Here is a 26256-nt window from a genome sequence, read left to right on the forward strand (position 1 = left end):
TGAGAGTTCTGCTATGCAGGATGCACACAGAAGTGTTTGCTTGGGTGCACACACTACAAAATCCTCACCTTCAGACAGTAATTGAAACTGATGAAACATCAAAGATTTATAACTACTTGAAACACCACCATTGCTGCCCCAGAGGAAAAAGTTAACCTCAGGCCTTCAACCCTCCAAATTAATAACCAGTCCTCAGAACTCAAGGTCTTTATTAGGTCTTCAAATTTAGTGTTCTTGCTGTATCTCCTACAGTTCCCTCACAAATTTTCTTAAATAGGAAGAACGATTTAATTCCTAACAATAAACTTGGACCAAAATAAAAGAACAACATTGTGCACATTTACAAGTATGCATCAATGCATTAGCAGCAAGGAAACATATTATTATTAGAAAATGCATGCCTGAAATTACAAGGCTTCAAAAGCATTTTTATTTCAAATCAGTTTTTAAAGAGTATGATTTTTCTAACGTGTTATTAGGACCTCTTCAGATGAAAGGAGGAAAATGGATTAATAACAAAGAGCACACTGATTGAAATCTAATTTCTATTATCACAGCTAAATGATGTTTTTGCATGCAAGCTGAAGCTGTGTATTTTGAGATACACAGTCCCCTAACACAATGTCACTCATTTCTCTGCTCTTACTTAGAGCCATTTCCTGTTGAATTGAAAATAACAGTGCCTCAAGTAACTACACAGTGTAAAATGCTTCCAGTTAGAAGCCAAGTCTCTAACTAGACAAAAGAATTAAATCAATCATTCCCAAATAGTGTTTTCAGCTGAAGAATAATATCCACATAAAACTACTTTAAAATATTATGTACCTGGACTATTATCAGCACTACTCAGATGATTAATTTTTCACCCCCCAAATCACACTGCAATAAAACTCCTAACAGAATTTCTATTCTATCAAATAATGATATTTTTTAAAAGAAAAAACACAGTACAAACTGAATCAGGAAGAACTCTAGAAAATGAAAGATATTAAAGCAGTACAAAACGAAAAGAAATGTATCATGAGCTGCTCCAGGTTCACAGATCCTCAGTGTACTGTCAAGTACTCAAAAATCCCATAACCTGATCTGAAGGGTGGGGGTTAATTTAACCCCAGAAGTGAAGCCCCCTGAGACAGACAAGCCTTTTAAAAGCACAGACAGCTCCAGCCCCATCTCCCAGGCCTTCAGGGTCCCTAGGAGCTACTTCTAGCACAAAAACACTCTGGCTAGGAGCACAGCCCAATTTCGCCCTTCCAGGCTTTGTGGCAGCCAGCCTCCATGAGAAAACCATGTTTAATTAGCTTCTAGTGGAAAAGCATGGCTATTCCTAAAGGTTATAACAGGGAGCCAGTTGGGATGAAAGGCTGAGGACACACATTTTAGTTTCTACTAATCTGCATTTTCTGATGTGAAAAGAATTCTCGCAAAGCGTAGATCAGTTCTCAGCAGTACCGACACCACCCTGTGGCTGCCAGGATACCTCTGATTGCTGAATGTGCTGAAAATCAATCAGCATGTGTGTTTAGTTATCTTGTTAGCTCCTGGACTGAGGGGTGATGTGTACATAAATTAGTACTGCGTGCAGCACAGCTTTTATTAACCTTTTACAACAGCAGGGACTAGGAGTCATCCAAAAAGCAGAGACAAGAACCACGCATTGTAAAGTTGTAAGTGTAGTAATAGCAGGAAATGTAAATGATGGGATGTCACAAATGGAAAGCTGAGGCTTCCTCATCAGCTACAGCCAACAGTCTTTTTAGGCTTTTTTAGGCCAACTGTAACCTAACTTTTAGTCTGCACAATAAAATGGTACTAAGAGATTTCATTTTTTATTTCAAATTGATGGCATCTATCACAAAATCTAATGAGCATATCTGTTGCTAAAGGACACAAAATGATTCACATGAACACTCTCAGTGTCAGAACAAAAAAACATCTCTTATTCTCTGACTTCAGTATTTACAGATTCTCAACAATGACCAGGGATTGGATAATTAAGTTACCACCTTCCCAAGCACACTGGTCATGAGAAACATCCATCAAAGGAAGTTTCTTAGAAGGAATGTGATAAACAAATTATGTTCATAGGACTTACATGGGAATGTAACTAAAACTATGAAAACATTATCAGAAGGCTTAATTTTCAGGGTGACACATATCAAATAAAAGAAATCTTTTTTCCAAGACAATAATGAAAAATCTATTTTCTTTCCCTAACAATGAAAACCCTGATCTTAAACCCTCTGATCATGACACTGGAAGTATTTATGAATCAGAAAAAAAGACTATCTAGATGTTGATAAAGGGATGCCCAGTGATTTTATTTTTCTATCAGTCTAATCCTGCAGGAAGTTACAAACATCTGTGTCAACTGCTCAGCTAAAACAAGAATTTTGACAGCACACCTTCAACTTTTTTGTCCAGAGGATCCATTTTGCAGCTTCTTGCTGTCAGACATTCAGCAGAGAACACAGACATGCTACAGTTTCCATCGCATAGCTTTTATATCCCAATTTGAGAATCCCCACCCACATTTGAACAGATTCAAACTACTCTTTCCTTCAATTGATAATATATTTGCAAAAATACCATCTTGTATAAAGTAATTTATTTTTTTAGAGTTGTTGAAAAGTTCACCTGAACAAAGACAAGTGTGCTGGCTCTGTGTCAAACCTCACATTTAAGTTCTGACTAGTCACTAGATATGACACGTCACCTCAGCCAGTGACATCTTTTCTACTCGTGGACTGGAGCACTTCTAAAAACATTGACAGAAATCATACTGAAAACACTGAAAACCAGGATGCTCAAAATCCTCTTTCTATGTGAGTGCATGACTTATTAGGATGACAGATACTGAGTCCCCCAACACTGGAGCCCATGAATTGTCCCCGCAAATGTCTGTGCACAGAAAAGACTAAAACAATGACTTGAACAAAGCTGAATCAATTAGCCCTTCAAAAGTCAAGGCATCATCATCATCAGGCAGGAAGTGCTTATGGCAACAAAATCAAATATCAGCAGAAGAAAAGTTAAGACTTAGTTGTTCCACTAGCGATGCCAGAAACAATGCTGCTACTGAGCAGCGACAATGCTCCGCACACGTTGCCCTGGGCACGAACAAATGGCCTTTTTAGCCTCCCTTTCTGTACTAGTGCATTAAGTCAGAGAAGGTCATTAATATTATTTAGCATCTCCTCCAAACTGAAAATTTTAATCAGAGTTTACACTTCTGTCAGCCACTGTGAAGTTGTGTTTTTGCAGTTCCTGCCAGAAAAGGTCACAATACTGTTATTTTGGGGGGAAGTTAATGAATAAAGGCATTTATCTAGTGCCAGGTCATTTTGCTGACCAGGTAGGCCCTGTATAATTTTTTTTTTAGAGCTTCGCTTATCAATTAGGATTTATTTTAACTTGTGTTGCTATGAACCTTCCTATGTGAAGCTTACAAATGATTAGTAGAACCTGATGAATATTAATGTGCAAAGTAAAAAAAGAGGATAAAAATATCTTTGGCAGACAATCTGCCACTGCACCTTGCTGCTGCTCTGATAAAAAAAAAAAATACATAAACATCTCTAATCAAAGATTTCTTTGCTAAAATCAAATAATAATCACTACCTAAATTGAAGACATTATCAGTTACAGTAAAGTTAGTAAACTTACATGTTGTTCAGAACACCCAAGAGAACGTCAGTCTGTTTTCTTTCTGAATCAATAAATAATCACAATTTCTTGCAATAAAGGAATTCATTTCTGAAAGACAAAAAAAAAAAAAGTAAGGTCAAATGATACACATTTTTTTAGTAGACACATTAAGATAATACATAAAAATGCATTACCACAGCTGGGAAATTTACAGGAGCATGCTACAATGTCATTAAAAAACCCGCATAATTAAATCTTTATTTGTCAGGGTAAGCATACTATTAATATTTTATAATACTCAAAATATGTTTCATGTATAGGTTAGTGTTACTTGAGCCGCAGGGAGTTTAATATTTCTGTTTTATTTTGCACCATCAGGAGCAAAGGTTTTATTTCAGGAAGCAAGTATTCTCAATTCCTACCAAAAATGCCTTTCACAAATAGTCTAGCAGAAAATGTAATCGTGTCCAGAAAAACCCTAACATTTTTCTTATGTAAAAAAAACCCAGATTTTCCTTGAATATTAATAGGAAAAGGACTGGAAGAAAATCCTTCATATTATATCCCTGAGTACCTCCTTTTATCCCTTTTCAATATGTATTAATGAGAATACATGAAGAAAAGAAACAGGTTGGCTGAATAATAGACTCTTGCAGTAAAATCAATTTAAGAGTGGAATAGGCTGGCAAGAGAATGAAGACTACTCTATACATATATACATGCGTATATATACTCGATATGCAGTTCATCTCTACTCCTCTGACAGAAGTCTAAGAGGGCATAACTTTCCCTCTAGTAGGAAATTAAAATTATTTTAAAATTTTTGCCTCATGCACCTGTAAACAAACCCTAGTTATCAAGTTTTGTTTCTTATCCTAAAATAACAAAACATTGTAAGATTTCAATCAGCGTTGTGGAATTTGGATGTCAGCAGGGAATTTCAGGCATTTTTGACAAGTGAATGTATTCCTTCAGATTCCTGACCTTTTTTTTTTTTTTTTTTAACTGAATAACTAAATTATTAGGTTTTTTTCCTTACTGTTTGTGACCCCTGTGAACCAGTCCTCAGCCGTTCTACAGATGAGGACACTAAACAATAAGGAAATAAGGAAATAAGAAAAAAATTACTTCAAAGCTTTTAGTAATTTTTAACCTTTCAAGACTGAGAGAAAATATCACTGAGGTTAAACTGCAGTGAGAGAAAGTGACAGGTTATATCTAATAAATCCACATCTAAAGGTTCATCAAATTCTTACAAGGCAACAAGTGATGGCATGCAGGTACTCATGGAATGAGTTCTGGTAGCATGATAACAGCTTTCCAGTTTTGTCAGCCTTTCATGGAACAATGATTCTGACATCCTGCATTTATCTAGACATAAAGAAATACAGACTGGCTACAAGCAACCTGATTTAGTGGAAGTTGTCCCTGCCCTCAACAGAGGGGTTGAACCAGATGACCTTTAAAAGGGCCCTTCCAACTCAACCTATTCTATGATCCTTTTATTCCCCATAGCCCCTTGCCTGCTTTGATGACTTCCAGTTGTTCAAAAGTCATGCATGGGTTCACAGAGAGTAAGGAAATGTATAAACACGGTAAAATGATCTTTACATGTCGAACTTAGGTAGCTGTAGCCTTTCCCTCACCAAACGATGTCTCTTGTAAGAAAAAAATTTCCAAAGATTCATTCATGTGTGGCTCACCTGCTTTGACTCTCATAGAAATATCTCCACAGGACCAGCAAAAAGATAAATTATTTCTGCCTAAGAATGCAGCAGTTCAGTGCAGCCTCTCTGCCTTGGATAATGTAGTGAAGCTTTGTTTCACACCCATGTGTGTAGCCACATAAGATTAAGACCGCCACCTAAGAGTGTAAGTGTGATTAGGCCTACAGTGACCACACAGCCCCTGATACCATGTGCTTACTGTGAATATACTGTGTATGGAAGCAAAGATCATTAGAGAAAAAATATTAGAAATTTGAGTGAGAAAAATAAATGAAACTAGAGTTTTAGCCAGAGTCAGACGTAAACTTTGGGGAAAAGAATCCTTTTACTGACATTTAAGAAGTCATTAGTATGGTATATCACAGAAAATAATTCAGGAAAGGGTATAATGGCTTTATGAAAAAGTAAAAATATTAAGTAGTTTAAAAGAGTTTGTCCCACAGCCCATTCTCAAATAGTGACCAAAACTACCACTGTTAAACATGAAGAGCTGAAACCAATTATCTTCTCATACAAAAACTTATTGTTTTAATAAGCATTACTGAAAGTTTAGCACTGTGAGTTTAAGGCAGAAAAAGTAGTAAGAGAAAAAAGTAAAGGTGAGATACTCTAAATGTGAAACCACATTTAATCAGCATGATGCAATATTGATGTAATTATAAAATTTTACACAAACATTAGTCAAGGGTATTATAATTAGTGTTGTCTACACCGCAGAGGGTCTTGAACTTGAAACATTGTAGTTAAGAGAACGATGATTAAACGTCAAGTTGAAAGACAGCAAAGTGTGTAAGATGTTCTAAATATCCACACCCCCAGAGCAGTGTCACTTACTTTTATTTATTAACATCCTCCAAATGCAGAACTTCAGAAGAATTCAACTAATCCACAAGCACATACACTGATTTACTGAAATAGAATCAAGGATGTTCAGACAGCCTTCTGCCTACTTGCCCTCTAGGTACTTTGAGAAACTATTAATAAAAAGCATCCATGACAGTATTTTTCCATACCTCTGTTATCCCTAATATCATATTTCCACTGGTTAAAATTAGAAAATAAAAACCACAACTTTATGTCTCACCTGCAGTGAGAATGAAAATAACTGCTCTCACTCTTCACTGTAAAAACCCACACTACAAACCTTTGGGAATTTCACCAATTTTTTTTTTCCTACTATCACAATTTTTGTATTTATCAAAAAATTCTCCAGAACCCAGAGTAAACAAAATGCCCCACCTGAAGCTGAGTGAAATGGAAATATTGCTATGTCGTACATACATTTCTATTGCATTTGTATTTTTTTTTTTTAATTTTAACTTGCCACTTCAGCAGCAGGATAATGTGTTAAATGTACTTTATAGTCATCTAAAAGCCCCAGATAGGTGCAATGCTGACTCTTTTCAAGCTGTCTGTCCTGCAAGTTTTCCAAAACTAACAGTTTCTAATTAAGTAACTTCCAGGATACCACAATACAAAAAATAAATAACTTATATTTATCAATTATTCTTGCCCATATTTTAATTTATTATTAAAAAAATACCTGTATTTAACCCTTCTTCATGAATATTCACTGAAAAACTCATCTTCTTTTCAGGCATTTGTTATATGCTCACTTACCCCAATAAATCATACAATGCCTTTTATATTTTCTTAAATCTAATATTTTTCTAAAACTTTCTCCTTATAAAGTCTTACAACTCTTTTTGTAGTTATAAGTCACATTTTGACCCAGCCTTTCCAAAGTTATCCTTATACAGATATTTCTTCTGCACACAACTCCACCTTTATGCTGCTTTTCTACCATAATTTTTTGTTTTATTTTGGTTGTGGTTTTGGGGGGTTTTGCTACAGAGACAACCCATAACGCTGCCACACAAAGTAAATGAAGTTATCTGGATGACACAAAGAACAGCAGAGTTGACACAAGACCAGCCAATTAGCCCACAACAGAACATGTTCAGTGCTACTCAGTCCCTTTAAATTAACTTAAATTAACTTAGAGAAGCATAAGGTAATAGTGTAGAGGGGACTAAAACAATGCTTATAATGAGCAAAATAGGGAGAAAATTTAACAACAGAGCTTTTTTTGCTGAAAATAAAAAAAAAAAAAAAAAAAAAGACTGAAATGTGCCTAATTTCAGTAGTGTTGGGTAAACAGAAGGGCCAATTAAGGACTTTGCTTCAGGTTCAATATTCATCCTGAAATTGGGTTAGCATACCTGAAGCTTATGTAACATTGTTCTTATATTTAAAATTATTTCTTTCCCTTAAAAACATTAGAATGCAAATACAGCACTGTCATGGACAACTACTCAACCAAAATCCTTCTGAGAATTCAGAATGTAAATGTCTAAGAGCCAACACAAGTGCAAAACACAAAGCACAGAGCAAAACAATCCAAGTTAGTGCTGGTGTTATTAAAACAGACATTTCAGAAGTTATATAGCTACACTGAATTAACTGGAAGAGCTCAGGTTTTGGTCAGTACCTCTACTTCTCAAAAGTTAAGCAGCAGATAATGTTTTTACTACTACAGGAAAGCTTGGGTATAGTTTTGTGCTTTATCCATAAGGAAAGGTGATAGCTTCAAACAATATTTCTAAGGCATTGCTTCCATACAGAGTCATTAAGGTACAGGAGTGCCTACCATGCACAAGCTCCTCTCCTAACAGCTTTCTTTGTTTGTTTTACAGCTGTGGCACAAGGAACAATCAGTGAAAGCTGCTCATAGGAACAGAATTGAGTACCACTTTGAGCTTCCAGGAGTCATACACAGATTGTCAGAAATTGCTGAATTTATTGCAGAAAGTGCGGTCTGCGGCTGCAAGAACCTTCACAACATCAGGTGGTGTTGCTTTGGGGTTTAACAGCTACACTACATCTCACAAATAAAGTACAAAGACTTTGGAATTTTTCTTTTACACCACCTCTAGAGACTTACTCTTTCCTAGTACACTCTCCTGCCCTCTTTCCTTAACCCTAATAAATGCATTAAATAATGCAAAATACTGCCTAGACAAGACATTATTGTAACCAACCTATTTTCACAATTTATTAACATTATGAAAAAAATGCAGAATCTTTTCAGAGCCTAGAACAGGGCTTCCCACAAAGAGAGAAGTAATAAATATGTTGTAGGCATTAGATTAGCTAGTGTTTCCTCTGTTTTAGCCAAATGTTTTACAATTCTATTTTGAACATTATTTCTGTATTCACATATAGTGCAGGACCAAATCTCTGTAGCAAAAAGGAAGACAAAGAAAGCAAATTCTACTTCACTTCTGGTAGTCAATGTGTTACTGGGGGGAAAAAAAACACAGAGAATCAGTCAGGGTATTTGTGAATCCTGGTCACTTGCAGAACTGAAATTGCTTGAAATCAATGGATTTTAAGGTGTCCTGATAAGCGACACTCAAAATTTACAGGTTAATGCATCCAAGATTCACCTCAATTCTCATATCTCCCTTGTGAACTTTGCCATGTTATTTCATCTTCAAATTTAGCAAAGGGGAAGTAAAAGTTCTTTGAGATTACTGATGGAACATAGGTACACAGCTCAGAAAAAACAAGGTCAGTGCATAAGTTTAAACAGGCTTTACTAGATTTGAAACTGAAGCTCTGCATGTAAAGAAACTAAAGTCAGTCTGGTTGCTGTATGATTACAGTCTCAAAAGTGAGCAAAAAGGAGACCATATCAGTTAAAAGAGAACTGAGAAAACAATTCATGATACATTTCAATTCTGAGACTGTCTCATAATTGAAATGTAAGATGTTACTTAACCTTGTTTACTGTGTTTATAAACATGTCATCCAGTTCTTGGCAATTTCTTAGCATTTTGTGAATGTAGCAAAATGCTTCTTTTCCAACAGGTGTTCAAACATGGATTACCTCCTTAAAATTTAAATGCTTGCATGGAACTACAAACATCATCAAAACAGTAGACAACCTAAAAGCAGTCCAGACAATGCCATGGGAACTCAATGTCATTCATGTAAATTTGATGGAATTTTTAAAAAGCAAGAAACATAATGCAGGAACTGCAAAAAAAGTAATAATGAACTGTCAGTCATAATAAAAGCAGAAATCATAAGTGAGACAGCAGGCAATAACACTGATTTTTTACCAGATCTCATGGGGTGGTGCTTCCCATGTGACAATTATTAAACACATGGATAAGAAAAATACCGAATATTTAAAAAAATTCCTGTCAGTTGTCAAGAAAGATGCTCCTTAATATAATATCTAAAAGGCTAAAACATTCATGAAAACAATTAGAAAATAGTAATTAAGTTCTATTATACAATATTTGCAATCATTTATCTAATTTTTACTCATGCCCTTACCTGTACATATGAAATTTTTTATCATAACAGAACATAAACATTTGCTAAAGTTAAAATTTATCTTAAGATGTAATTGAAATTTGCTTATAATCTCTGCTTTTAAACAGAACTAAAACCTTAATGTTCTATTCAGAAGAGAAATAGTCTTATATTCATAAGAGCTTTCTGTATCAGTTATGTAAAAAGTACCAGAGGAAAGGTGCACTATTGTACTGAAATAGGCATCCTAGGTGGCTTCCCAAAACAAAGAGAGGTTACATATGAAAATAAATGCTTTCTGGAAATTGTAATATTTATTTTCAGATGTTGATTTGCCCTTATTTAAATATTCCCTTAATATTTTTATTTAAATAGGTATTGATCAAATTACACCTCATTTCTGAGGGTGTTTTAGATCAGTATTATCAGGAAAGAAACCAGTCACTATAAATAAATCCAAACGCAAATATTAGAATATATACTGAAGTAAACTGAACATCACATAGAAAATATAAAGAATTTAAGTGACAGCAACCCACCTCCTTTAATACATAATTCAAAATTTTCAGTGGCATTGACTAGTTGTATAACCTTTCAACAGCAAACTAAAACTACAGACATAATTGAAACTAATCAAAATTTAAAAAGTGTTAGCTATGAGCTTGAAAGTATTTGTGAATTGTCTATAGATAAACTTTAAGAAAATGAAATTAAAAAAAACATATTAACAATATTATTATTAAGCAATTATCAACTTTTTAATCAAATATGAGTTCACATTTTTTGACCTACATACTAAAAAAGAGGAAATAATTCATCTGTAGTTTCAGAAAACTACACTGCTGTATTACCAGCAGATTCATTACAAAGCACTGCATAAAACCTTGTAACACCATGTAAGCAGAATCCTGACTAATCCAGTCCAACAGCCAAACAAATAAAGTAAATAAAATAATACTTATCACCATACTTTTGTCCTCATCTTTTAATTTAGAGTTTAAACAGGAATCGGTTTATTGCTAACTGAAGTCACAACAGCTGGAGAGCACCCCACACTGTAAGTCACTGAAAAAAGAGTCTGTAAGGAAAGTTTGAAAGATGATCAGAAGAAAGGAAAATTAATGCAAGCTAGAGATCATTCCAAGTGCTAAAAGAAGCAGGAGAGAAGGCATAGATCTGAAAGTGAAAAACATAAATGAAGGAAATTTTTTGTAGAATTGAACGAATATCACTTTTTAAACCCAGCAAGAAGATGAACACACACAACTGCCTGCTTGCTTTTTGCCCTGATGTGTGAGAGAGAATTGCAATGCTAAAACTGTGAAAAGTCATGAGTTGGAGTAGTTTAATATGACAAAAAAGGTAGATGTTTTTTTCCACCCCCAACAAAAATAAATAAAATAAACCCAAGAGAAGCGAATGATTAAAAATATCTAAATCATTGTTCACCACGAGCTAACCAGTGTTCAGCCAGTCCCTAACCAAGAACAGCACCTGCAGATTTTCTCCCCTCACTGTTTCACTGCTGAGCACGACACATCATGGTTTGTAATATCCCTTTGGATGGCTGGGCTCAGCTGTCCTGGCTGTGTCCCCTCCCAGCTCCTTGTGCAGCCCCAGCCTGCTCACTGCTGGCCAGGGGGGTGAAGACCAAGTCTTGATTTCGTGCAAGCACTGCTCAGAAATAACAAAAACATTCTTGTGTTATCAGCACTCTTTTCAGCACAAATCTACACAAGCTACTCCCAAGAAAATTAATGCTATTCCATCCAAAATGAGTACAAAAGCTTCAGAGGGTAAGACCTAAAAGACATCAGCATTGAAACAAAAAGTTAAGGATTGCAAAGGCCTCTGAAGGTGAACTTCAGGTTGTTTAAGGCTAGAGATCAGAGGGGATTTGAGACAGATGTGTGAGGTGAATTTAGTAAAACAATAAGGCAAGTGATTCCAGTATATACCCTGGAGAGATCTACTGGTTATGAAGGGAATTAGCTGGCAATACACTAGGAGAACAACAATTAATATCATTATTTTTACAGAATGCAGCTAGTATGCCAGGAAGATGCCTTCCTGTTTGTTTTGATTTCTGTCCATAATTCTTGCACAAACAATCTTTTTGCAAACCTTTCAGATTCACTTAGAAGTGCTCCCACCTTTCTCTCCTACTCTGCTACTAAGGTATAATGGCCATTCTCTTTTTGTAATATTTTTTCTGAGCCATGATCTCATGCTGAATAACATAATCCATTCCCCCATCTACTTAGGAAGAAGGTAAAATAGTTTTAGGAATATACCTATGTAAAATTATAGAGAATTCTATATAAAATGACATTTTCCCTGGTTTGAAATATTTTTCTATTTGAAGGAGGTTGCTCTTGGTGCAGAGAAGTGTCGGCCTTTAGTGCAAGATCTACTTACAGATGGACTCAATTCTTTTCTGCATTTATACTTTCTAAGAAGTAATTTACCATGTCAAAGTAATTTAATAACCATTACTTCATGTATTTGTTCTCTATTGCTAATATCAACAAATCCAGGCCACCTCTCTTTTTTCTGCTTAAACATTCCTGTGAAAATATTTATTAACTCTGGTCTCACACCTAGAATTATGAATTTTCAGGCCAATTTCCCCAGACACAGAGAACACCTGAAGGTAAGGATGAGAGATAAAAAGATGGTTTTATTAGTAAGGGAGAATCTTTCTCCTGGTTCTCAGTTCCCAGGCAACATTCATCTCAAGATGAGACCTTGAAGTGATAGAAACACAGACCCAGAAAATGATTTCACATCAATACCCAAGAACACACTTTTATTCTATTTTCCTCTGTCCTTTCAAGGAGTTGAGAAAAACTTTCAGACAAATAAGATACTTTTAAAATGCTTATAATAGGCATATTTTAAAAGGCAAAAATGAGATATAATGATGATGATGATTAAATGAAAGAACAGCTTGAAGGATTCAAATAATGCTGATCACTAAAGCAGGAAAATATAAATGAACTGGTATTTTTCAATAATTAGTTTAAAATTAAAGAAACACTTAAATCAGAAGTTTTTATGCTTACTAGTGTTGATTGATTGCTTATGGTGGGTGAAGAAGGGAGCCCTGAAAATTAAATAAGTTTGACATACTGAAAGTTAAAGATAAATCAGTGAAACAGAGCTCTGATCTCCCCACACCCACTTCATTCTATCCTGAATATCTGAAAGATGAGGGAGGCCTTAAGAATGGTTTTAGAAAATAATTGTATTTCCTCAACATATATCAATTTCTCTACCGTATTTCTTTTCTTTCTTACTGCCTCAAGGGGACAGACTGGAGCAACACAAGTAAAAATAATAGGAATTTTCAGCATATTTTGAGACCATAAATTAGTGTCAGTGGTGCTTTCTCAGGAGTCAGGCATTGAACCAGTTCAGGTTTGAATATTGCTTTCTTACAACAATGGTTGTTATGATGACAGTAGCAAATGTCAGGCCATGAATCTACTAACAATGCAATAATTGCAACACAAGGACTCAGACAAATGTTCTAAACTCTGCCCAGCTTTAAGGCTACAGAACACTGGCAATTCTCAGTGCCAGCACTGCAAGGGTATGAATTGTCTATTCTTAGGAATATTTTTACAGTGACTAACTTGTATTCCTGAAAGCAGCAACCCACAAAAGAAAACTGACTTCCTAAGCCTCAGTCAAACTCCTTGAGTAGAAGTAATTAGTAAGAAGACCTTGATCAGGAGCACCCTGATTCAAAGCTCAGGTACCATGGCACAGCACAAAGGCTCTAAACACATTTGTTTTTTTAACTTCCCATGCACACTAGAGCTTCAAATGTGCAGTAACCACTTGGTAAGTACAACATGGTCTGTGGGAAATGGAAAAATAGAAACTTCCACAGGTGCTGAAGGGTTCAATCTGCAGCCTTGGAAAGAGCTTGAGTTAATGCAATGATAAAGGTAAACAAATATTAAGTAGAAAAATGATAAAATTATGTTCCTATAATTGTAAGTAAGAGTACGTCTTAAGTAAGAAATTATATTAGGTAAAATAGTGTGCGGTTTGAACTGTAATAATATGACTTACAGAGTAGGCTAGGGATCTAAAACATGTAATGGAGATGTGTGTATGAGTAGGTGACCTGCCAGTTTATTGGCTAAGAGACAGACACAGTACGGCAGAATTAGGCAAAGGTGATGGGTTATTTAGTAGAAACAAGTTTCGTGTCAACTGCCTATTGGACCAAAATGTTACATATTGCTGTGTGAAGAAGAAACTCGTGCCTACTTTGAGCTATGGCTGACTTGTTGCTCCACTCTAAATCTCACACCTTGAGACTGATATCTTATTGGGCTTACTTACTATAAACCATTTCAAAGCAAAGTGGTCCCATCCCTCATTTTTCTTCTTGACATTCGTCAATCCCAATACTTTCATTCCCTAGCTCATCCTTGGAGATACTCTTTTAAAAGCTTAGCCGGAAGGCCAATGCTCTACTCTTGTCTCTACCTGATCATTACAAAAGCACTCTCTCTTCCAGTATGAAATCTGAAGGTTTTAGGTATGAGAATAGCCAGAAAGATGCGCATGGCTGACAGGTGCAGTGTGGACACAAGTTGGACAGTTGCACTCTTGCCCCAACAGGATGCTGTCAGTCTTGTTCTTCTAAACTTTTCCAGGGCATAGCTGCAAACCCAACCAAGACCAAACCATCAGCTCCAGAGTCTCTGGTTTGGAAAGGCTAATCTTTTGCTTAATTCTCCCTATTTGTGTTTGATTCCATCTTTGCATGTATTTTACTGCCATTTAATTCTGTTAGTTTCTTATATCCATGTTTATACATTTATATTTACTTCCTTCTGTAAATTGTAGATAGAATATATGACACACACAAAGAAAATGCATTACATAGAAACTATGTCAAGTATTTTTAAATCCTAAATTCTCATGTTACTCTAAATTTTTACAATATTGGAGTCATCTGATCTGATTACATCACAGGGTACCCTCATGGTCAGATTACTGCTAAGAATGCTTTGTCACAGAATATATTTCTGTTAAAGGAAAATGCAAAAGTTCAGGATCTCATTTATTCCTTGAAAGACAAAATATAAGTTTTATAGCTACATATTCAGACCAGAAAACAGTGAAGTATGAAAAAAATCTCCTTCCTCTAGACATAGAAGTTGCGTTTTTGGGCAAGTGCACAGAAAATCAATGAATGCTTACTCAAACCAAGACTACATTAAGCTGGCATTTAAATATAGCAGTGAGTATAATTTCCTTTTCTCCTCCTGCCTGACATGTGACTTATTTCAGCAACAGAAAACATAGAACACCAAGAAGAAAACACTCCACCAACAGTCTGTGGAAGATTGGCCACTAGATGCTTTGGAAGCAAGTAAGCCAAATAATGTGCCCACGCTTTCAGAAGAATGTGTTTATGTTCTCACAGTAAGAATTGTGATATGAAGAGAGACCATAAATTTCTAAAAATAGGTCTGTGTAAAGTTATAGTAGAAGCTTTTGGCAAGTATCAAAGAATTTAACAAGACAAAAAACTTCACGTTTCAAGACTGATCTAATATTTAATTTTTAAGGGCAAGACAGACAGCTAAGGTCTCTGGGAAAGGACACATCATTAACAGTCATTCTTGAATTTTAGTTTCAGGAACCTTTACCTGACACCTTCCAAAGCTCTGATGGATGATGTACTGAATAAATGACCAGGCAATACCCTGAAGAATCAATTTGGGGAAGCATAAATATGCATTAGTCAAAATAAAAAGTTTCTGTGATTTTCTAGATAAATACTAAAGATAACTGCAACTTCCTATCAGAATACCTCATTTACCAGTATTTCAATTTAAATCACCATAATAAACTCCTTAAGCAGAATCAAAACAAAAACACCAAAGAGCAAAAAAATACTCCTCATTCTTTTTAATCAACACAACTGGGAACAGAAGCACCAAATGGAGATGTTTCATTTTAGAAGGGATTATTTACATGATGCAGCACAGCATGTGAAAAAATGGATGGGCTGGATGGCACAGTGGGGAGATCATTACTCCTGCAAATTGAATGAACTTTTCCAGCATTCAGAGACCCCACACATAAGATGACTTACAGTGCTGGCCTGAGCAGCGCAGCAACAAGTAATTCATTACAGAAGATTAGGACATAGATACACAAGGTCAACTGACTAATTCAACTTCTGTGCTGCTATTTTATTTTGGTCAATGTTGTCTCTAAGAATATATTTTCTTGTCTGTTGACCAGTGCAGTGTTAGGATAAATATGAAAGTTGTGAGAAATTTCAATGTCCTGCAACCTAATAACTCTCACCATTGCTAAGATTGTTCTTGAGTCTGCCTAAATTCATCATTTTTTAATTTATTTCCACAAAATATATCAACTGCAGTTTTACTGGAAGCTAGTAACACTAGTCTGTTTGAAGGTCAGGAAAAAAGATTCCTTCAGTTTAATTTTATATGTCCTAGAAACAGTTCTTTAGCCAGCTACAATGATGATGGAAATTGGCAATTTTCAGAAAGATGAATTTTCACTTCTGCAGCTCTCTGTGAAACACCTTTTAATGTAAAGATTAATTGGAACAGAAATAGCTCTGACTATACCATTTTAGCTCCTGTCAAAACTATTTTGCCAGAGAATTTGAAAGAATCCCCCCCCAAAATGCGTATGATTCAGAATTAACATAGTGGTATGGGAACAGTACATTAACATTATTAAGAACATTTCTGGACATGTCACATCTCTAAGGGAATCCATAAAAAGGATTTTAAGAAGGGAAAAGAAAAAATTCAGGGTTTCTCTGAAAGTGAAAAGGGGAAAAAAGGCACAGTATGAGAAACAGGAGAGGAAATATCTCCAGGATGTTGGTAAATTTTAATGCTTTGGAGATGTTTTGAACAATGAAGACATGATATGTGGCATACAGAGAATCAGAGATGTGAATCTCTGGCTGAGGATCAGTTTGTTCTTGGGTCAGCAAAGAGGAGCAGACAATCACTGCTGACAACAAAATATTTATACAAAGACAGAGAAAAACTGTAATCTGGACTGTGGAGTTTGTTATACAATGCAAAAGAAGTTTAATCCAAGAAAGAGAGCAGTAGCTGCTGGAAGTTGTTTTATTTCTTATGTACTGAAGAGTGATTATGTCACCTCCACATTATACATTTTGTGCACAGTCTCTACTGTCTAAACCCTTATTTTCCATTCCACAGCACAGGTCAACACTATACAATTCAAGACAATAAATATGCAAAGGAAAATGTTTCTACTTATTTTACTATAACACAAATAATTTTATTTTTTTAAAACCTTAGAGGTTAAGTAAAAATTGATCATGAAATTACAGAGAAGAAGCTGCTCAAAATGTATGACAGTTTCTGAGGAGAGGAGAAAAAGCAGTTGAAGAAAGAAGCAAACAGCACCCTGTATATGATTTATCTGTGGAACAGAGTAACAGAATTATTTTTCATCAAAGAGGTACCTTTATTTAAAAATTTCATTTGTGTCACTGAACTGCATTTTCACCAAATTGACACAAGCAGCTCAGCAGATCTACTCTGCATCTTTCCTGCATTCTAGGTAACTACAACAGTGTAGCTGAAGAAAAAACCAAAAATGCCCTTATTAGCCATTTTTCAGAGCATCTTTAAGACAGGCTGAGTTGTTTCACTAACTTGACCATAGTTATATAACCCCAAGTCATACCACAGGTATAGAGGAGGGAAATAAACTCTAGTCGAGATTGTCACTTAAGCACAGCAATTTCCTTAAATGGGGGAGACAATTATGTGTAGATTTGAGGTAAATATCACAATATCAGCCTCTTGAAAATGGAACACAAAAGGCATCCAAAAATATACCATTAGCAATTAAATATCAGTACAGGAAAATAATGAGTAATTTCTGTTCAAAGGCTGGATTTTTAATTACAGACGCTGTTTAAAGGTGAAATACTGTGGCAAATCATTGTGTACCAGGATTAAAATGCTAGTCTGATACTTCAAAATGCTTTGTTCTTGGCTCTAGTATGTATTCACCATGCACAATAATTCTCTGTCATGAAAAGTTAAAGAGAACATGAGAAAGACTTATTTTTTTTTTTTTTAGCACCCAAAGGAATTAGGAACTTCAATGGCTTTTAATACCAAATATTCTAAAGTCATATAGACACATTATAAAATTTAAAGCAGGGGGAAAAAAATAAGTAGAAACTTCATTTTGATGCTTCTAAAACTATTTTCTTAGAAAAAAATTACTAAATTGATTCAATTTTATCCAAATGTCACTTTGTATTTCAAGAGAAAATCGCTTTGCCAAGGGAATGCACAAATAAAGAGACAGGTTTGATTTTGGAAGGACAAAAATAAAAACCAAAACAAACAAATACCTTCATGAGTTGTTCAATTCATGTTAACTCAGTTTGACTGACTGTAAAACTCTTTGTATTATATGAATTACATGCAAGACAGGAATAAAATTAAATATTTCTGCTGAAGAGGCTATAAAGCAATGCAGTAGTCTGCTGAACTGATAATACCTTTTGCTAAGAGTGTCATCAGATGTGCTGGAAGTACTGAAGCAGGTGGCTGGAACTGAACATTTTTAAAGAGTGGGCAATCAAACTCTGTCCCTGAAATCACAGCAGCTAATAGAATTTTATCTAAAAGGATGCACCACTTCATCATTACCCACACCACAGCATATTCCACAATATATTGGAAAAAACGTGAAACACATAGTAGAAACTGGTGAAAAAATCAGCTATGAGGACAAAAGCATTAAAGACCAAATTCAAAAGCAGTGCTGTCTGTAATAAAATCTCGGTCACTTTGACAACTGACATCCCTCAGTGGGAAACCAAATAAAACTGTGCCAATGGTGACTTTAGTTCAGCTTTGCAGAAACTTGTCCATCCCCATACTACAATTTCTGGAACAGAACAGGGACAAAAAATACAGCAAAGTGCAATGCACACTTCGGATTTTCATCATGTTTTTCTGTATAAAACTTCTTTAATTTAATTTAATTTTGATAAAGTTGCAGTGAAAACTAAATTGAGTTTTATGATATCCTTTCATGAATATAATGCTTTCTTGGGGGTAAAGGTCTAAGTTTAATAAACCAATACATGTTAAAGTTCAGTGTAGAATATCTCACAGAAAATGCTTTGGATATAATTTCTTAACAGTTCAAGAGGAGAGAATAGATGTTGTTTTTCAATGCAGCTAGAGGAAGAGTTTTATTGTTGCTATAGTAACAAATATATATTTTTTACTTTCTTTTGTCATACCATACAATTGGCAGGCTTTAAGCACTCAGACTGGACAACCAAGCTTCCTCTCCTCTGCATCAACAACTTGCCATAAAGAAGGGAAAAAAAAGGGCTGCAATCACATCAAAATAAATTTGCTTGAAACCATGCAGATTTTAAGATTTTCACAGGGCAAACTACAGTAGCTGATTGGATTGCAGAAGGATGTGTTCCTGCAGTCTTGAGTAAATACAAATTGTGATCCAAAAAGACTCTAAAGAAAAGTTTCCTTACCATAAGGAAAAAAAAGTAGCACATGGTGAGATTTCCAGTGGAGAGAAGGGTGAGGTATTTTCTGTGTTGTCCTTTTTTCCTTCTATTCTGAGATCTCCCATGAAATCTGAGATCAGGCAAACTGTTAAGTCTGGCAGGAAGCCTTATGCCTCTACTGAGCAGCAGTGTGTCCCCAAAGAATTGGGGGACAAAAAAAAAAAAAAATCAAAATATAGTCATAAGAGAACTTTTAAACAAAAGCCGATTTTTAATTACTGAAAACAGCACATCATTTTCTCTCTCAATACAGCAAAAGATAAGAATAAACAGAAGGAAGTTCAGTGAACGGCTACTGGGATGGGGTTAGATTCACTCGTCCTGTGAGGAGAAAATGAGAGAGCTAGGATGGTTCAGAACAAATAATGGGGGTGGGGGGTGGGAGGTGGCAGGGACAGCTTCTACAGGAGGATATCTTCACAGTGGTGTAAGGGAGGAAGATGAGACAGAGCTCACAGGTTGAAACAAGAGAGGTTCTGACTCCTCTGTCATGAGAATAATCAAGCTTTAAAGGAGGCTGCTCACAGAAACTGCAGTCTTGGTGTCCCTGGGGAATTTCAAGACCCATCTGGGTCAGGCCATGGGTCTGACACCAAGCTGTCCTGGCAGTGAGCAGGAGGCTTGACCACCAACCTCAACTACCCTATAATGCTTTACACATATAGAAAATGTCCATACAAAATCTTTTATACTAATATGTGTGTATTATAAATTATACAAATCCATTCCCTTAAGAGTTTAGCTGAAGCAGTCTGAGAGCTTTCAACATCCCCTTTATCTGATCAGAAGTTGGCAGATCTTAAGCCAGGATGAAGGATTCTTTTTGGAGAAATATTTCTTAGTTTTTGGACACAGATTCATTACTTTCAGGTTTTTTTCTCCTATCTCTTAGACAGTTCTGCTCTAAAACTTTATCCAGTAGCAACTGCATTACACATGCTGAATGTGTGTTTGAGATCATGTCCTATTTTGGACTTAAAGACCTGGTAGTTTTGTCTAGGTGCAAGCACCCCACCTTTCACTTACATCTACAAGCCAAAGATTTATTTTCCTAAAAAACCTCTTTCACTTTCATAACAGCATAATATCAATAATCCTTTGTAGTAGATTCTACCAAGTCTCTCAAGCCTATCTTTTTTCTGAGAAGTTGGAATCTTCCCACCAAGTAGTAGTCTTACTTCAGTTGATTTAAGACATTTCTGAAAACACCTTTTTTTTTTAACTTTGTGGTAATGATTAGAATATCCTGTGTATTACACTGATGTCTTCTCTTAATGAGTTCTGCTACATTATCTTCTGAATATTTCTTAAACATTGTCTTAAATGAAAATTTAAGCTGCTGGCAAAAGACTGAAATCTTGCTACTGAAGGACTCTTTCATCTGCATTGCAAATTAGCAGCTAAGAACATGTCTGCTTGGAAATTATGCTGCATAGGTATGGAAATCTCACAAGATCTAGGATCAGGTTATTCTTCCATAAAATCCATGAACCTGAGATATAAGCATAGCTTTATTCCATAATAATATTCTCATTACTTTCACAGGCTTACTAAATAATATATGACATTAAAAGAATATATTTCAAGGTGGAAGTCTCATTTAATTTTTGAAATTGTGTCCATGGTGCTTTATAACTGCAAATTAAGTAAGATTTCAGTCATAAAATGGGCCTATGTATCCAGGAGCCATTAGAATTTGCATGCAGAAATGTGGGAGCAAGCTTAGAAAGCACCTTGGTTACAGCACAAGTCACCTCAATTGTTTCTTTTTCCAGACAAAAAAATAATGTAAAAGCTTGTTTGAATCAGATTCAAACACCTATTTTTGAATTAATAAGTTTTTAAAAACATGTTTAAAACTGACTATTACTGCTTTTGTTAAACATTGTACTCAACAAAAGAAAAATCAATAATGTATTTAGATAAAAATTGGCCTGAAAACACTTCATTACTGTAAAACAAACAACTCAGAAAAAAAAAATATCCTAGAATCTTTATTGCCCTACACTTAGTGCATGCTTGACTAAATCAGTCACTAAACTACCTAAACAAAGCTATTGTTCTGTCCTAGCTACTGAAATTAGTTTGGCACTTCCGCTGCAGTTTCTGTTGCGTTGGGGTAATCAGTCTGGATGACAGCTCTGCCACTGGTAGGGTGGACAAGTAATGATGACAAACAACTATATTTTCCTCTACCATGTAGGATTCACAAAATACAACATGATTATATCTTGTATTGACTGCATGAGCCATGCTTCTAAATGTCATCAAGCCAAACCAGCCAACTCCCTGGATATTTGCTTTTTTCACCCCCTCACAGTAGTAATGGCTCAAGAGAACAATAAGATTGCCAGCATCTCCCAATCCAATCTTTGGGGTTTTTATTTGTTAAAGAAGGCTGGAGTTTCAAATCTGACAAAACAAATCGGTTTGGTGGCTGCAATTCAGACCTCATTCAGGTAGCAAGAGTCAATAAAACCACCCAAATTCAGAAATGTGATGTGTTCCTTAGAAGACTGCATTAAATAAACAAACAAAAAAAGCAGGTCCTTGCTCTCCTGCTGCGGCTTTTTCACTTCACATCATTATAATGCATCAATAAATCTGCCTCAGCACCTGCCTGTTGCTATTGGCTATAAATCCCACAGTATTACCAACCATTCCAATTTCATTTTAGCAGATGTCTGTTACTGATTTAATGCTCTATGCTTCAAAGAGTTGCATCTTCAGTTGAAGATGTATGGAAACAGGAAGGCTAACAAATCAGGTCCTGAAAAGGATTAGAGACAGTTGTTTTCTTGAAAGTGCTGCTTTACATTCAGTAATGTTACTGATATCCTCAAAACATAATAATTCTCGTAACTGGGAGACTGGAATCAGTGGTCTTGTCTTCCTCCCATGCAAAAACCTTGGAGTCAACAGCACTAATAAAGAAAGAAGAAATTCTACTGTGCTGTGTTATATTACATGTATTTTTCTTTTTTTTTTAGCTTTATTTCTAGCCTCATTTTGTTTCACATAGGAATGGTGAGGCCACATTCACAACTTTGATAAAGAATAATCCATGTGCAACTGCCTTCTTAAGAATATACTTGAAAGTTATTCCAAGATCATCTCTCAATCAACACTTTGATAAATTTAGCAGACTGAATATCTCAAGTCTTTCACTGGTTATAGTTTGCAAATCACAGGCCTTTCTTGAAACTCTTCTTGGAATTCATCTCAGCAATTTACATTCTCGTAACAGGACAGGCAGCTTGGACATTAATATATCAATTACACTGATGCACAGAAAAACAGTATCACCTTTCACTATCTTGCTTGACATTTGCCTTCTAACTCAAAAACATTTTTGGGATAGAGGATATTTAAATGCTCCTGAGAAACCAGCACAAGATTACATGAAGTAAAACACGAGGCAAAGAACTTTTAACTTCTTAAATATGTCTATCAAAAATCAAGAATTTAGACATTGACATGTTATATATTTTCTGGTTCATCTAATGCTGGAACATACAAAACTCATTTAACTATTCACTGCAGCACTTTACTATTTCAACCAGAAATCATCTAACTCTACTCGCACTGTCAATTAACAAAAGTACACGATGTACATTATCATCTTCTCTATTATCTTTTGTTTGAATTTGGCAGACTTTAAAATGTCACGTCAGAAGTTTGCTGTTAGAGTAAAATTGTGATCAAGTACAATGTTGTTGCCTGCCTGTTTTCAATATATTAAATATGAACAGTGGAAGAGATGCAGAGATGGTGTCACAAATACTGTTATTAGGTGACTTGCATTAAATTCTAGTATTTCCTCAGCAATTACTGCATGTAATCATATACAGAGTGTATGTTTTATCTTGACAGAGTTTTAGCTTAACCCTGTTTTTTCAAGGTATGAGTGTTTCTTCAATTATCTTTGCTGTTTGGGGCTTTTATTCATCAATGAAGCTCCACTTAAATGCCTTTCACTTGGCTGCTCTTCTCCACCTCCCCCCTGCATCTCTCTGTTAATTTTTTTTTTAATTTCCTATGGAGTATCTGACACATGTAGTGTTAATTTCCTCTACCTGCACAGAATGTACATTGATGTCTTGATTGTACAATTGGATGCCTCTGTTTCCCCCTTTAAGGCCTTTATCTGATGAGGTCCTTTATGTAAAACTGTATGTAATTAACAAATGTCTCTGCAATACAAATATCTACTGAATTTCAATTCTGACCTAGCTTGACTTGCCACATTAATTGAATTAAAGTGGTTTCCTGGAAGGACATTGCTTATTGATGAGATGACCTAATCCAAGTTATTTTGGCAGGTATCCATAGTCAATATGGAGCCATATAGAATCTGGGTGGAAAAGCAATCAGACTGAAATTTGTTTTCTAGTTCCTTTTGAAATTAGGGTATTTCAATTCTTAAAGCATTCCTAATACAACTACACAAACCTCTGGGAGATATTGTGTCATTTAAAAGCTGTATCTGAAAAATAAAGCTACTGACTTGTTTTGCTGAATATAAACAAATTGTGCAGATACTGCTATTGCTTCTCTAAGAAAACAAAAGGTGTCTATAAAGGAAAGTAGTGGTTTAAGGGTTGACACAATCAAATTTTGTGTTTTCAGTACTTTCAGGCAAATGTATAGGGCTCAGGGAGAAAGCAGATACAACGACAATGTGTGCTTGGGCAGAGAAGGGTCCAGAAATATTCATCTTTTGACCACAGGATGTATTTCATGGCAACATAATACAGCCCAGACAGATGAAAAAATATTTTAATTACTGAGTTACAGGGCTCTTCATGATTGAGGGAAGACATTAACAGAAACCCATAGAGAGGCAGAAAAATTATGAGTAATTCTAAAACTTTATGAAGCAGAAGAATCACAGAAAAGAACAAAGGAGGGCCCCAGAATATGCATGCCAAGCATTTAAACTGATCACATGACAATCTAGGTATTACAAAGGTGTGCAGATCTACAGCAGGACCTCGTCACCTAGTCCCATCATATAAATAAGTAAGTAAACAGAAAGAATTTGGACTCGTGATAATTGAGAAATTTAACTAAATAGCTGTCTATTAGGAAGAGAATATTGTGTGCTAATGACCTCTTAGCAACATATGCAGTGTCCTATGACAATTTTCTGACCCTTGGCATGTTGTTTGATAACAATATTACTATACAGTACAGTGGTGGGACCAGAGGAGGGCAAAAACTTTCTACTCTTGGGAACAAAACACAGCTGGGGAGTTTTGAGGGTTTTACTTAAATTTAAGTTCTCAGAAAAATACTGGTAGAAAAAAAAAAATGCCATCAAAGCAATCAAATGTGTAACAACTAGCAATTTCTTTCTACTACAGTATAAAAGGTTTTATGATGGTTTCCTAGCACATGAATTCAGGGTTTTGACACTGCCCCATCAGATATAAACAGGAGGAAAAGCACAACATAGTGGAAAAGAGATTACCACAGAGGCAAAGTTGCTCAGGGAAAAATTTTCAAAAGGTATTATCAATGCCATTTCATCAAATGAAACAAATACATCTGTTGAAGTTTCCTCATGATTCAGGTACACTCAGTGTTTTCATTAATGATGAGGATACTGAAAGATAAAACAAAACTTTCAGTTCTATGCTTCTAAGTGGTTGTCATCTTGACAGTGTGTAACTATGATTTAAAGAACCAAACTGAACCAAGAAAAATTATCCTTAAAGGTGGACAATATTTTGACTTTAGGGTCATCATCCTCCTACACAAATAGTGTGGAAGTGTGGAAAAATGGTTTCACAGAAAAGGATTTGGAGGTTTTTATGGTTCAGGAGCTAAGCTTAATTTTATGCTGTTGTAAAAGCAGTAAATTGTATTTGGGATGTACCTGCTAATACACAGCCTTGAAAAGGCTGGAAATTATCCTCTACCATATTTAAAAAGGATAAAGACTCACACAGACTATCACGTCAAATTCAGGCATTTCAATGAAGATTAGGGTCAACCGCAGATAGTCCCGAGGAAACAAGAAAAATTACAAAAGAGATTAAGAGCTGTGGAAAAGGAGGAGGAGAGAAAACAATAAAAGAGTAATAGAAGGTTATGATAAGTTTCCAAATACCTAAAGAGCTGAGAAAAACAGGATAGCATGAATTCATTTTCCATGCTTAGGGATTACATGACCAGGAGTAGCAGATTTAAACTGCATCAAAAGGAAGAACCAAGTTAGTCCTAAGGAAAAAAAAAACCAACCCACAAACCTATCCATGTGGAAGATAATACAATAAAATATAATATGGAAATTGTGATGCCTCTGTCCCTGCAATCAATCCCTTCAGAGGCACTTTGGCCTTCCACAGACACGGGCTGACAGAGACCTAATGAAGTCTGACAAGGGCAAATGCAAAGCCCTGCCGCTGGGATGGAGTAACCCATGCCAGCTGCACACAGGGCTACATCAGCAAAGTGACAGCCAGCAGATTGAGGAAAGTGATTATTTCCCTCTACAGCACTTGTGAGACTCAACTGCTGTCTGTGGGTACTTCGTGTATAAAACACAGATTACAAGACATGTTGAGGTACTGAACTGCAGCCAGTATGAGTTAGAGCCTGATGAACATGATGGATAAGGAGGACTGAAAATGAGGCTGGTTAGACTTCAGAAAAAGTTCATGAGCTGTCTTACCTTAATGCCTAATGGGAAGCTGTCAAGAATAGAGAGACCCTCCTGAACAGTGCCAGTGACACATGAAAGGAGATTAACACAAACTGCAACAAGAGTAACCTGCTTAAACTTGCATTTAAGTTTAAAGAAAAGGAAATGCCATGAAGGCTGTCAAAAGTTGGCTTTGCAGAAAGATGTGTATGTCCATTTTTGGAAATACTGAAAACCTGGGTGAGCAAAGTCCTCAACTACCTGATCTCATCTGGCCATACACTAAGTAG

General features: G+C 35.6%; 1 protein-coding gene across 6 annotated transcripts in view; it reads right to left on the reverse strand.

Annotated features, from left to right (window-relative positions):
* LRRC4C (leucine rich repeat containing 4C) overlaps window positions 1–26256 on the reverse strand; it is a 587704-nt gene that overhangs the window by 276838 nt on the left and 284610 nt on the right. For all 6 annotated transcript variants that reach the window (XM_086892224.1, XM_086892221.1, XM_086892223.1 and 3 more), the window contains one exon: window positions 3667–3756. The gene's annotated coding sequence lies outside the window, so the exon portion shown is untranslated. The remainder of the gene's footprint in view (window positions 1–3666; window positions 3757–26256) is intronic.

The sequence above is a fragment of the Cyanistes caeruleus genome, chromosome 6 (genome assembly GCF_971803275.1).
Source record: "Cyanistes caeruleus chromosome 6, bCyaCae1.hap1.1, whole genome shotgun sequence".
Classification (NCBI taxonomy): Eukaryota; Metazoa; Chordata; class Aves; order Passeriformes; family Paridae; genus Cyanistes; species Cyanistes caeruleus.